At 37.4% G+C, this 13386-nt stretch overlaps 1 long non-coding RNA gene across 2 annotated transcripts in view; it reads right to left on the bottom strand.

The window, feature by feature from the left end:
• LOC105862338 (uncharacterized) overlaps window positions 1-13386 on the bottom strand; it is a 344304-nt gene that overhangs the window by 6881 nt on the left and 324037 nt on the right. For both annotated transcript variants that reach the window (XR_012918561.1, XR_012918562.1), the window contains 2 exons: window positions 9746-9920; window positions 5759-5848 (listed from right to left, as the gene is read on the bottom strand). This is a non-coding gene — a long non-coding RNA (uncharacterized LOC105862338). The remainder of the gene's footprint in view (window positions 1-5758; window positions 5849-9745; window positions 9921-13386) is intronic.

Here is a 13386-nt window from a genome sequence, read left to right as displayed (position 1 = left end):
CTTCCAGGCAGCGAGCGAGTGTGAGTCTCTTGCCACCAGCGCCACTCTGCCTCCTCACAAGCCTTTAGCTCCAGCCCATCAGTTTCCAATCTGCTTCTAATGATGGTTGCGCTGTACGTAGCGCTGGTCATACCGGGCCCAAGAGAAGAGATTGGTCACTGTGAGGAATGACACCTCCAAGTAGAATTCAAGTAGGCATTGGCAGAGCTGTCAGTAGAGGAAAAAAGCCCCTTTATCCACAGCATCTTACAACTCCAGTGCAAGCACTCATCATTTTCACTAATGTGCAATTTCTCTCAAAGCTCTTTGGAGTTAGGAACTTGCTTTGCCTACTGTGAGAAAGGCATCCACCAAGCTAAATTGGGCCCTCAGGCATGCACCCAGCTTTATCAGAAGCCAATACTGTTTAGATGGAGCCCTTCCATGCACATCTCCCAGGACGGTTTTAGACAGCCTATGAGTATACTTTATTTCCTTTAAAACAAGTAACCTAGAAAATGAAATAACACATATTAGATTAAGCTCTGTCCCATTTGGCTAATTCAAAAGTTAATGGAAGGTCTCTTTCGGTCATTGGTATTGGCAGAGACACATTTAGTAAACTCTCGTGGGAACCTCACACAGGTAGCATAGCAGCTCTTAGCCATAAATTAAGAATGGCATTTAAAGGCAGCTTTTTCCTCTCTAGGAGGGTGCCACTCAGGTTTCTCCTGACAAAGGCCCTGCTTACCAAACTCCCCAACCAATACAAAGTGGGAGGTGAAAGGGAGGAAGAGAGAGAGAAAGAGAGAGACCGTTTAAATGGGTATGACACAGAGTAGAAAGAGAAGATGAGCCAGATCACTAACAAATAAATACAAAGAAGGTACCCACTATGCTTGAGACTGATGGCCACTAACAATTAATTTCAAGTCTCTGAATGTGTAGTGTGTAGCACACGGTCTGCTTATATTGGGGATTTAATATATCTGATTTATAATTATTCTGTGAAATAAATGCTAACTTTGAAAATACTATAAGCAATAAGAGATGAAGCATGACTGTTTCTTGACTCTAACTTCAGTCCCTGTATTTAAGCAAAAATATCCAGAATCAAATCAGTTCGTGAAAACACATTCTAATTATTTCTGTGATCTTTTGTCAGAGTTGATGAAGCTACTCCAACCTGCCGGCCACTTTTCCAGGAGTGAGTCTCCTTTTGATAAAGAATAAAAAATGCAGTGACCTCCTCACCACTTTGCCAAATGCACCCACCATGATAGAAAGACTATTCATATTATGAACAGTTGAATTATTTCATTTCCTATTCTGTATCTATATTTATATATAAGTAGAGGAGGTCCACAGATTTTTCTATTGTATTCTATAGCCATCTCTCTCCATTTTTGGTATCAGAGTAATGTTAACTCACAAAATAAATTAGGCAGTTTTCAATATTTTTCTATATTTAGGAACAACTTAAAATTAATTGTCCTTTGAAGATCCTAGGATTTGTTTTGTTTTAGAGAAAATACTTTTAACACTTTAACCACTTTGTAAAAACTTTATTTCATAGTTAGTTTCATCTCTGGCCACCACTTTAGTTATTTCTTTCTCATTTTTCTCAAATAAATTTGGTAATATATATTTTTCCAAAATGTTTTCATCTCACTGAGATTTTCAAATTTATTGGACCATAACTACAAAGTTCTTATAATTTTTATTGCCTTTGAATATATTCTAAGAGATATGCTCTCATTTCCAATTTTGTTTATAGATACCCTATTATAACTGACAAGTTAATAAATAATTTATTATATACAAATATATAAATACAACATAATTTATATTATAAATAAATATTATTAAAATAAAATAGATTTTCCTAACACCTAGCAATGAATTACATTTACTATCTTTAGTTTCTCATTCCTGTTTCTATCTTTATTATTTCATCCCCATGGGTTTATATTTGTATGATTTCCTGAATTTTAGTTTTAATTCATTTGTAGTTATCCCTTCTTTATTTTCCCAAGGAAAGAAAATATTTAAGGCTATTATTTAACCTCTAAGTATAGCATTGGCTGACTCCTATAAGTTTTGATATGTAGTATTCTCATACTTATTGTTTATAATATATTGTTTATTGTATATATTTTATTATATATTATTTATTGTACACATTTTATTCTTCATGTCCTTTGAACGATAAGTTAGCTAAAATACTCTGAGAAGATTAAAATAATCTTTTAAAAATACTATATAATTGCCAGAGAGAAAAATAAAACTTGATTTATTCTTAATGAATTTGGTTCCAATGGTTCCAACTAAGAGGACATTTTTTTTTTTTTTACCATTAACTGCTAAATATCAGTATCTAAGTTTTTATTAAGTAGTTTCAGTTCTTCCTAAATGCACATTGGTGCATATTCTACTTTGATTTCCTGGAGTCTGTGATCAAGTTCTAGAGTACAGAAACTAAGATGTTAAAGACTTCAAAGAAAATATCATATGGGTAATGATTTTACTAAAACTCCCAGTTAAAACCAAACAAAAAAAAAAGATCAATAATTTGCACATATTCTTTCAATAAAGTTGGTGAGGTTGTTTTAAATAGAGAATCTACAGAGTAAAGCAGCAGGAAAAAAAAAAAAAAAAAAGGAAACATGAAATGAAGGTCTCTTCTCTTCCCTGTAGCCAATTATGCCCAAATGATACAGACATAGCTTAAATGATACAGACATAGCATAGCTTAAAAATAGGTTTGTCTTTCTTTCTCTCTCTTTCTTTCTTTCTTTCTTTCTTTCTTTCTTTCTTTCTTTCTTTCTTTCGTTCGTTCTTTCTTCTTTCTTTAAGACAGGGTCTTACTCTGTTGCACAGGCTGGGGTGCACTAATGTCATCATAGCTCATTGTAACCTCTTGGGTTCAAGTGATCCTCCTGCCTCAGCCTCCTGAATAGCTGGGACTATAGGCAAGTGCCACTCTAATTTTTTTTAATCTTTTGTAGAGATGAGGTCTCCCTATGTCGCCCAAGCTTGTCTCAAACTCCTGGGATCAAGTGATCTTCTGCCTTGGCGTCTCAAAGTGCTAGGATTATAGGTGTGAACCACCACTCCTGGTGCAAAATAGGTTCTTAAACACTATGCAAATTCCTATATATTTTTATTTTATTTTTTTTGTTATTTTCCACCTTCCTCCCTCTTTTCTTTACTTTTTTTTTTTTCTCCTTCCTCTCTCCATCAATTCTGCTCTCCTTCAGTAGTGCTCAAAAACCACACTTCAGTGAAGAGGGCTGATCCTTGATTGGATTTGGGGTCCCATTTATGTAAAAGAATCAGCTGTGTCCACGCACCTATCACTCACAGTCTGCCACTAATCTAGTCAGAAATTGTCTGTCTCTGCCATTTCTTGGATGGAATGAAATCTCTCCTTTTCTCAGCATACATTCCATATCTTCACAGCACAGCCACCATCCAACTAGGAAGCGGGTTATCTTCTTCCCATCCCACTTTGGGCTGATTGTTATAACATATTGAAAGTTAGTACAAAACATTTATGCTGCTTTGAAAACCTTCAAAGAAATATTAAACAATAAGTTAGTAAAAAGGAAATTGTTTAATTGCAATGTGCCAGGGAATCAGATGCCACTAGACACAAAAGTAACTGCTCTGGAATAGAATCCCTGTGAAAGCAAAGTATTACTAAAGCTGGGCAGAAAGCGGGAAGCTGGTGGATGGTGAGAGATTGATTACTTAATGGGTACAATGTACGTTACTTGAGTAATATATACACTAAAAGCCCTGACTTCACCACTATGCAAACTATACATGGAACAAAATTACACTTGTACCCCATAAATTTATACAAATTAAAAAATGTTTTAAAAATTAAAAAAAGAAAAGAAGGCTGGAAGCTGATCACATGGCCACATCAACCACACAACCATACTGGGGGTCAGCACCTTGCAGGGCAGGGCATGCAGGAAAGTAATGAACCCCATCCTGCGAATGGTGACTACGAGCATTACAGATGTAAAGTGGCTTTCCCCAAAGCCAGAGGCCTGATTTGTGCCCAGGTCTTCAGTTCCCAAAGGCCCTACCACATCACAGTTGCACCCTGCTGCCTTCTAAGGGTCTGCTCCAACAGAAATGAACTATTTAGCCTCCCCTTGTGTGGATGCGCTTCTCTGCCTCTAGACTTTTGGGCTAACTGCTCTTTCCTCACTTCCTTCCTGTCTGTATCTAAATTGCGCTGTAAGCTGCCCCAGAGCAGGCGCTGCAGGTCTCCTTGCAGAGCCTAGAAACTGTGTCAATGGAGTGGCATGCCATAAATCTCACATGAATTCAGCTACTGAAGAGGAGCCTGGGACAGGAAAAGAGAACACTGAAAATGAGGGAAACCAAGAAGCCACTGAGTCCCACCCACTAGTGTGTCAACTAAGACAGCCCACAGGCGGGAACGCTGAAGAAAATGTTCAGGGGCAAATATTCTAAGAGATTATCTTCCCTTAAGAATTCACTTCCAATAAATCATTCTCTATATAAAATACCATTACTTATACTGTGTCTTTATTGCACACAAATACATTGCCTAATGTCAACAAAAATTTCCCTAAATGATTATTCTCAAATATCTAGTAGCTTCAAATTAATTAGTTAGATTTAAGGATTTAACCTGGAAATTTTATTAGGAACTGAAATTTCCTCTCCGATAATTTTTTCTATTGTACATTGAATTTTCCAATTTTATGTACATATTATAATCAATATTTTAATGCTTATGTAATGTTTAAGGACTATACCATTTTTATAATTTTCTGCCATAAAATAATGACAGTCTCTCTTATACTTTTAAAGTGTGTACAATACTTATTACTTATATGGGGATATCCAATTTATTTCGTTTCTCACTGAATTAAAGGAAAAAGTTTTCACCAATTTTCTAAAAATTGCAATCACCACACAGCCATAACCAAATATACCCCAAATTTATACAACCCTTAGGGTGCCTGTCCTGTATTTGCCTTCCTAACCTGCCCCAAGCATTATTTTATTATTATATGAAACAAATTAATTTTGAGGAATTTCTGACATCTCTCTAGTCTGTATTGTTCTTCTTCCAAGTCTGTGCATTGTTAGTAGGTAGGGAACCAAATTCCCTAGGAAGCATAGTATCTGAAGCTTATAATCTGTAAATGCCACAATGTTTATTTTTTTCTAAATTCTCCCCCTTCCTCTTTGTCAATACTTATTTTTAAAAGTCATTATTGCCTTCCAGCTGTCCAAATTTTCTTCTCATTTTTTCTCTTAAAAACTACTTAAAGCAGGAGGTCAATATCTGAGCCATCATTAATTTCATGCCTTCCTCTTCTTATTTATTCTGCAGCCTTTTTTCTCTTGAGGATCACTTTTTTTTTTCCCTTGATACATCTATAAAAGACCTCCTTACTCCATTTAACCTCTTTTACTAGCAATATCTCATTTCCCACTTTTGTGCTCCTTATCTTTTCTTTGTTAACTTTAAGTTGTTCTGTCTATTTTTATATAGTTCCTGCCTTCTCCACTCTCAGGGCAATTGTCCTGTTACACACGGATCTTGAGCAGCCACCGGGGATAACAGGCTGTATTTTTACTAGACTCCTACAGGCAGAAGGACCCTGCAGTCCTTGTGTTCTGCCCAGTTCTCTCACTTCAACAGTGCAACGGAGGCTTTTATACTTTAATTATATTGCCTTAGACTACTTCACACCTATTTACAATTATGAATCTTAATACTTACTCCCATTGCATCATCCATTTTAGGTTTTCTTCCAATGTGTTTTCCAATGAGGAATAGCACCTTATAATGTTGGTATCAATGATCACATTTCTAAATAGGCAGTGGAGAGAAAAGAAATGATTTACTCTATTAGGGCCAGGTCATTTGCATACTGTTAAGTGATTTGCATGTTGGCAGATCCTAGAACTGTGTTTCAGAGACTTCCCCACATTTCTTTCTTAATTACAAGGTGAGGCTTATTTTCACTCCCTACACAATTGTCCTTTATTTTCCTCTCTCATGCCATTCTCTCCCACTAGGGAATAATACACACTAGCACAAGCATATCATTGCAAGGTAGTCTCTACCTTCTGAGTTAATGTTCTCTTTGGCATAATTCATCATTCCCTCTGATTTTTCGGGGCTGGTGACAATGGTGACACCCCTAATATCTGAATGATGTCCTTCATAAATATTTTGCTGAGTGATTGATATCTCCCCTAGTTATTTTTCTCACACCTCTTCCCCTCAGCATATAACAGATGGGATCCCATCATCAGAAGCAGATGTTGTGGAAAACGCATCAGGAGCCCAGAAGCCCTCATTCTAGCCCCAGCCCTCCCATTAACTACCTCTGCTGTCTCCACAAAACACTTAACCTCTCTGGGCCTCCGTTTCTACGCCTGTAAGATGAAGACGAAAACAACTTCTTCATAAGGGTACTAAGGTGATCAAAAAAGATACATACAAAAAATATTTCCTAAGGTAAAATGGTTTGACATGCACATTTTTGATGCCTCTTTAACAAACTGTGCTAATTTCTCCTAATCAAATTAAATATAAATTATTTCTGTTTCACCCATGTCCCTTATCAGCTTTTCACAATAATAAGCAAACACACACACACACACACACTTTTGGGAAGGTCAGGTACAATTTGAGAATTTTCTAATGGTGAGTTTCAGACACTAAACAAAAGGATAATTTGAACCACTCCCACCTCAGTCTCAAGCCCTCTCTCATTAGCAACCACATTCTCTACGTTTATTTATACAAGTTAGGAGAGACCCTGCAGGGCGAAGCAGGGCTCTTGTTTGATTTCGGACTGGGCTGCATTCATTGAAGTAAGGTGTCAGGTCTGCCTGTGGATCTGGAAAGCATTTTGGAAGTAAGAAGCAGACAAATGTAAATCTTTTAAACCCCTATGATAAGCAAACTCTCCTCAGTTCAACATATAAATATAAACACTAAATCAAATCAGATGCTTATACATTTTTTAATCCTATCATAAAACATTTTGTTTTGACAGCTTGGTAATGTAAAGTAGAAACACCGACAGCCAAAAGAATCAGCATCTTTGCCTGCCTACTACCTGAAAGTCTAGTCTTTCCTGTATATAAATAGAAAAAAAAAAGTATGTTTATGTAAAGGGAAACACTGATTTACTAGAACTGATTGCTTCATAGTCTAATTACTTTTCAACTGGCTGTTCCAAATTAAGATGTCATTGATGGCTTTTGGTGATATATTTCATTTTAAGCAAATTTATTCTATAATAGAGTACATCATAATGGAAAGCAGAGTTCCTACTCTTCCCTCCTCTTTGTAGCCTGATATCTTGACAAGTAAATTAAATTTAGCAGTTAAAATGCTTCCATTAGTAATTTTATTAAGTTAATTAAAGAATCTCTCTTTCTGAATTTTAACTACCTTCCTTTCAGAACAATGTTGATTTCTTTTTTTTTTTTTCTTTTTTTAATTTCATGTATTTAGAGACTGTGATATATTCTGGGACCAATCAACAACTCTATCAGTATTATATTCTTGTGGCCAAGATGCTACCAAGCAAATGAAGTAAAGAGAAGAAATAGCTCAGAAGTCTTTGAAAGAGAAAGTCTGTTTCATATCGCAGAACTAAGGTTCTAAAATCTTGAAAAGAAGGGGAAGGAGGAAGAAGAGGCTGTAGGGAAAAAAGAAAAAGCACAATGCACTTTGGAGAATATCTATGTTCTTTGGAAACGGCAGAACTACTAACTCGTGTCTCCATACCTACAGGGTAAATCATCAGTAGTTCAAGTGGAGTTTAGTTACAGATGGAGAGAGAAGAAATTGATCTCTTTTTCTTATTCAGAATACAAGCATGTAAGTAGTACCAAGCCAGATACTGAAGTGGGCAAAGCACATGTTAAATGAAATGTTGGGCCCTCTCCAGGGAGTGGCATTTCAAAATAACCTGAATATTTGTCAAAGACTTGGGTGAAAAAGAGTGATTTCATGGCCTGTTGCCTATTTTTTGTGTAAGGTGTTCCTAAACTCAGGAGTTATAGAAATTATTTTTAGAGCTGGACAGGAGCAAAGGAGAAATTTTATCTTATCCTCTAATTTTAAAGAATAGCCAGGGATTAACAATGCCACCACTGCCAATAATAATAATAGCAATTATAACAATGGTGGCTAGTATTTATTGAACTCATTACTATGAAGCTTCACATATGTTATTTCATTAAAAAGTTGATGGTGGAAATTATTCTACTGTCCCAACTTTATAGCTACAAAAAGCAATGACTAAAGGAGGTTAAATAACTTGTGCAAAATCTGTGACTCCATGTTTATAGCTAGTGCATATCATTACCTTAGATGAATGACCTGGGTCATGCAACTAGTTAGTGGTTCCTAACTTTAGTGGCTAAAGCTCAGGACAGCTGCTCCTTAGATCTGCACTTTATAAACTAGGCCATATGAAGAGAATTGGAAAACCAGTGGTCAAGCAGAGGTTTGGGCATTGAGAGGATGCTATGATTTCTTTTTTTAAAAAATCCCATTGCCAGAGTACCCAGTGAGAGATTTGCTTTGTGGGTGAAACCTTATCAAAGGCTGCACCCATGTGTTCAGACCTGAACTGACATTTCATTTAAAATTGGGGAATTCTATCCTTTACTCATTCATTGAAGAATAAAGGAGAGCCAAGAATTACAGTCCATGGCAATTACTATTAATACCTCTCATCTTCTCTCATTTTCAAATACCATTTCTCTCTGAATAGCTCACTCTGTGAATTCACATCCTCACTATGCAATCTCCATCATCTCTCCCAAAATCACTCCCCCCCATCTCCCAGAATTCTCATGCCATATCCTCAGTCACTCACTGGAGTGTCCTCACATTCACACCTGAGGTATTCTCACCACCACCTTCCTTCTGCCTTCTTGCTCTGGGGCACTGAATGCCTTCCTTTGCCGTATTCCAGGCTCACTGCTTTCCTGAGGAGAATAGGTCACCATGGCTTTTGTCCCTTCTATTCTTTCCCTGTTCTTTAGACTCTGTTTCACAAAAGCCCCAGGAATGAATCTGGCAACTCATAGACCTTCCAGGCAGAACAGAAGAGATGAAGCCAGAAAATTAATAGGCCAGGAGAAAGAAGCGACTGAGATCACTGCATATGTAAACATACATACTGTATGCGTGTGTGTGTGTGTGTGTGTGTGTGTGTGTGTATTTCCCTCTTTTCACACTGGGAAAAGCTAAAATGGCAAGTACCTACCCTTGATGACTTCTGTATGTTCTGGGGAGCCCAACTAATTTTGTTTATTTTTCTCCAACATCAAGATAAATAGGGTTTAAGAGCTTTATTGCCTTTTGCCCCTTATTTGATCCTTTGTCATCTAGAAATAGGTTTTCAAGATGGCACACCAAAATTTCTGAAGCATAAGAAATTGTCAAATGTCCCCATGGGTGTTTCTGTAGAGGATGTTTCCTTTACTAAGCAAGCCTGCTCCTCCAAAATGATGTTTTTAGAATGAATATAGTATTCTGCAATATTTCCAAAATTAATAGCTGGACAGATATACCGAGGGACCAAAGATCCTGGGTTATCTGGTATTTTTGCTGATGGAGGAAAAGATCCTCCATCCTCTGACCCTTACCTGAGAAGGAATGCTACCTTTAGCCTGGAAGAATATTTTTTATATATCTGGCCATAAAGCAAAGATGTTTTCATTCAATATTTACCTTTTACTTCCTTGATATCCTGCCATTCACATTGCAGCTACTCTTTGGTGAAGATCTCTTTCAATTATTTTGAGGAGCCTTTTTTTTTTATGTGGCATTCAATTCCAGTAGTGAAATCTGTTTCATATTTGTAATCGGTTTTCAGCTCCTGGAAGAGGCCCAAATTGGTAAGTCCCTGTAAATGAAAAAGAAAAAAGAAAACAGAATGTAGTTATGCAACCTGAGTTTATAGAAGAGGAGAGAAGAGAACTCAAAGAAGGACTGGCAAAAATAAACATGATGTCCTCTTCTTCCACCGCAGACATTCTGGCCCAGACTTCAACCTGGATAGTGATCAATTAAATGTATAGAACCACAAAAGAGCCATCTGGATTGTGAAATTATGTGGCAAATTCCCTATTATTTGTCACATAAAAGGCAGAATGTGTGATTTTAAACTAAAATACCAAAGAAAGATGCCCTGAGTCTGATGCAGGAGTAGATGTAGCCGGCCACGGTTGTGAAAGATTCGATAAGCTTCTTCTTACTTGTCCTTCACCCTGGAGGCTTCTGAAGAGGCCTGAATATCTGGCTTAAAGTGAGTGATGCTACTTGAAATGAAAAGCAAGGAGATTGCAAATCACTCTTCTGCACAGGCTTGGAATAAGCTATGGCACGGCTGATGGACAGATTCAGGTATTTAAGTGAGTATGATTTCCAAGCAACAAATTCTAAACCCTACACTGTTGTTGACCTCCATCACATGATTGGACATGTTTATGAAGGCACACAAGGTAGAATGAAAAGCACTGAAAAGAATGCTGAAGTCATTTTTCAATAGCACAGCAGTATTACTGTAAAATGAAGCCACACTACCTCAATCAGTAATGGAGTCCAGCCTCACAACCTTCTTCTGCTTAATGGTCTGGGTCTATTCTAGCAGAGGACCATTTTTGTTTCAGGAACCCAACTATGGCTTTGGTTGGAAGAAACCAAATGAGGTGGGTAATACAAGGTGTGTGCTCAGGTAAGGTCAAGAACCAGGAAAGGAACTGAATAAATGGTACAAGATTATACTTTTGTCTTTTCCATTTCTTCCTCTCTTTCTTTATATTTTAAAAGCATAGATGTCAGGAGGATGAAACTACCACAAGCCATGTTTTTTTTTTCTCTGTGATATGACTGGTCCTAAAGCAAAAGCAACCAAGTAGCTGCCTTTTAAACCAAACATATATAAGTGTACATTGAAATATATGGTCTACAATCGTCTGTTTCAATTGAATAGGTAAAAGCATTCTGTAGAGGTTGAAAGGCTCAATTACACATTGATGCCACATAGGTCTGCTCAGATTTCCTGCTTCTTAACTAAGGCTCAAGATATTTACTTCTGCAAAAATTAAAAGCAGAAATTTTTGATGTCTAGCATGCACTCTTAAAATGTTTATTATAAATTAAATCAAGTATTTATATTCAACCTCTTCTTGAACCTTTTCAGTGAGAGAAATAAAACACTACTAATAACTCAAAGACTATTTTTCATGACCACTAAAATAATTGCTGTCTCTGATCCAGCCCACCGTTTCTCTATTGCCCATCAGAATTATTTCTAGGGACTCCATCTATTTCTGAGGTTATACTCTGTGACATACTGTACATATATATAGGTATATGTTTATATATCTATATATTTGCAGTTCTACTTATTCCAGTTGAGACTATTTCCATTTGAATCATTGGTGAAAAAACAGTGTTGATAATAGCCCTTAGTTAGAGCACACGGCTATAACCATCACCATTCCTACTGCTGGCAACCTAGTGGTGAAATTTTCACATTTCACTTAATTGGATAGTGACTTATGTACATATCTACTAGACTATAAGATACTCCAAGGCAGAGAGACCATCTTATTCATCTTTAAATCACCAAAGCTTCTGTCACAATATTTGGTATATTGGTTTTAAGTGGTAAGAGTAAGCGAATGAATGGATAAGTGAATGAATGAAGCAGGGAATTAATATTTAAATACAGACACTGATTATTTGTGCTATAGTCACACTATACTGAGAACTGTCTGGAATAGTTTTCAGAGAGCGACAGAGAAAACTTGGCTGACTATTCTTGGAGAACACGTTGACTGTTTGTTGGATGAAGACAGTTCACCAAGAAAGCAGATTTTGACCCTTCAAGAACTTGAATGTGATGATGAGTTTATGACAGTTCTAAAAGCCAACATACGGTCGGTGGCCAGATTGTGGTTCTGGACTCAGAGGCTTCCATTTGGAAGGCAGACGAGCATTTGAATTATGGGTCTAATGAAAGTGTCAATAGCAATCCTGTTACTGGAGGAGCTGTAAAACCCTGCTTAATGAACTAGGCAGGGACACAAAAACACAATGGTCTAAAATGTACTGTATGAGAAAATGATAATTAGCCCAGATTTCATGTACAAGATAAAATGCATAGGGATGATATTACCACTGAGCAATATTATAGCCCTTCAGGGGACTGTTTTGTTAACAGGGTTTGGCTCAGCCTTTTCTATCCTCCTTGTACAAATGGAGATGCACTACACAATTGTGAGCTGTGCATTAGAGAAAGAATGTCAGATGGTAAAATTCCTATCATAGATGCTGACAAACATATAAAATTAAAGACAATAAAAGGGTTCTGGCCTAATTAAGACTTTACTCTTATTTTGGAAGCTTTCCAGGGGATCTCAAACTTTTTAAACAGGGGTCCAGTTCACTGTCCCTCAGATCGTTGGCGGGCCATTGGAGAGTGCAGCACACACTCCACACATGCGCACTGTGGGCCCGGGACTAGTCGGCTGCTAAGCAGAACAGGCAGAGGAGGCAAAAATACCCAGCAGGCCCTCATGTGACCGTCGGGCCACAGTCAGAGGATCCCTGCAAGTTATGCAATATAGGATGATAAACCGAATGGCTTCCCACACACGAGGAATGGGGGTTAAAGAAAAAGGCATTCTCTAATCCTGTAGTCTTCTTTCCTAGACCACCAAACATCAACCAAGAAAGTAAGGCAAGACAAGTGCAGACCTACAGTAAGCAACAGGGCAACAGCTGCTTATGTCCACCTTGAGCCAGGAAGCTAACAAGCTGGCCCTGAGCACAGAAGAGAACAGTAACCCTAGAGTCACGAGGCTGAGATGCTAAGCTTAGCTCTGTACTAACTCTGAGTTTGAATGTTCTCATCTCTTAAAAGGAGGACAGAAGTGGAGGTGGATTAGAGCAGTGCTTCAAAAACTTTAAAATCACCTGGGAATTCTGCCAAGACACAGAACCTGATTAAGTTGGTCTAGGGTGGGCCTGAGATTTTTCCAAACAAGCTCCCAAATTATGCAGATGCTGTGGACTCACGGCCCACAATTTGAGGAACAAGTGACTCCTCAGTATCTCTCAACTTGAAAATTCTATGAAACTACCAAAGTCAATAATAATCTGTTGGCTATCTGTTACTACAAGGGAGAAAAGATGAAAAATTACTAAATTTTTGATATCATCAAAGCAAACTCATGTTGCCTTTGTTCTTGTCTTTTAAGTCTAAATAAGCTACTTTATCCTAGTTAGAAAACTATGAATGCTCTGGCCTCTACAAAGATGAATTAGTCAAAAGTCTTTGGCAGCAGACTGTTAATATTGTT

Source organism: Microcebus murinus, chromosome 3, assembly GCF_040939455.1.
Source record: "Microcebus murinus isolate Inina chromosome 3, M.murinus_Inina_mat1.0, whole genome shotgun sequence".
NCBI classification, from domain to species: domain Eukaryota; kingdom Metazoa; phylum Chordata; class Mammalia; order Primates; family Cheirogaleidae; genus Microcebus; species Microcebus murinus.
Note: the sequence above shows the minus strand (reverse complement) of the source record. Positions and strands in the feature narration are given on the sequence as shown.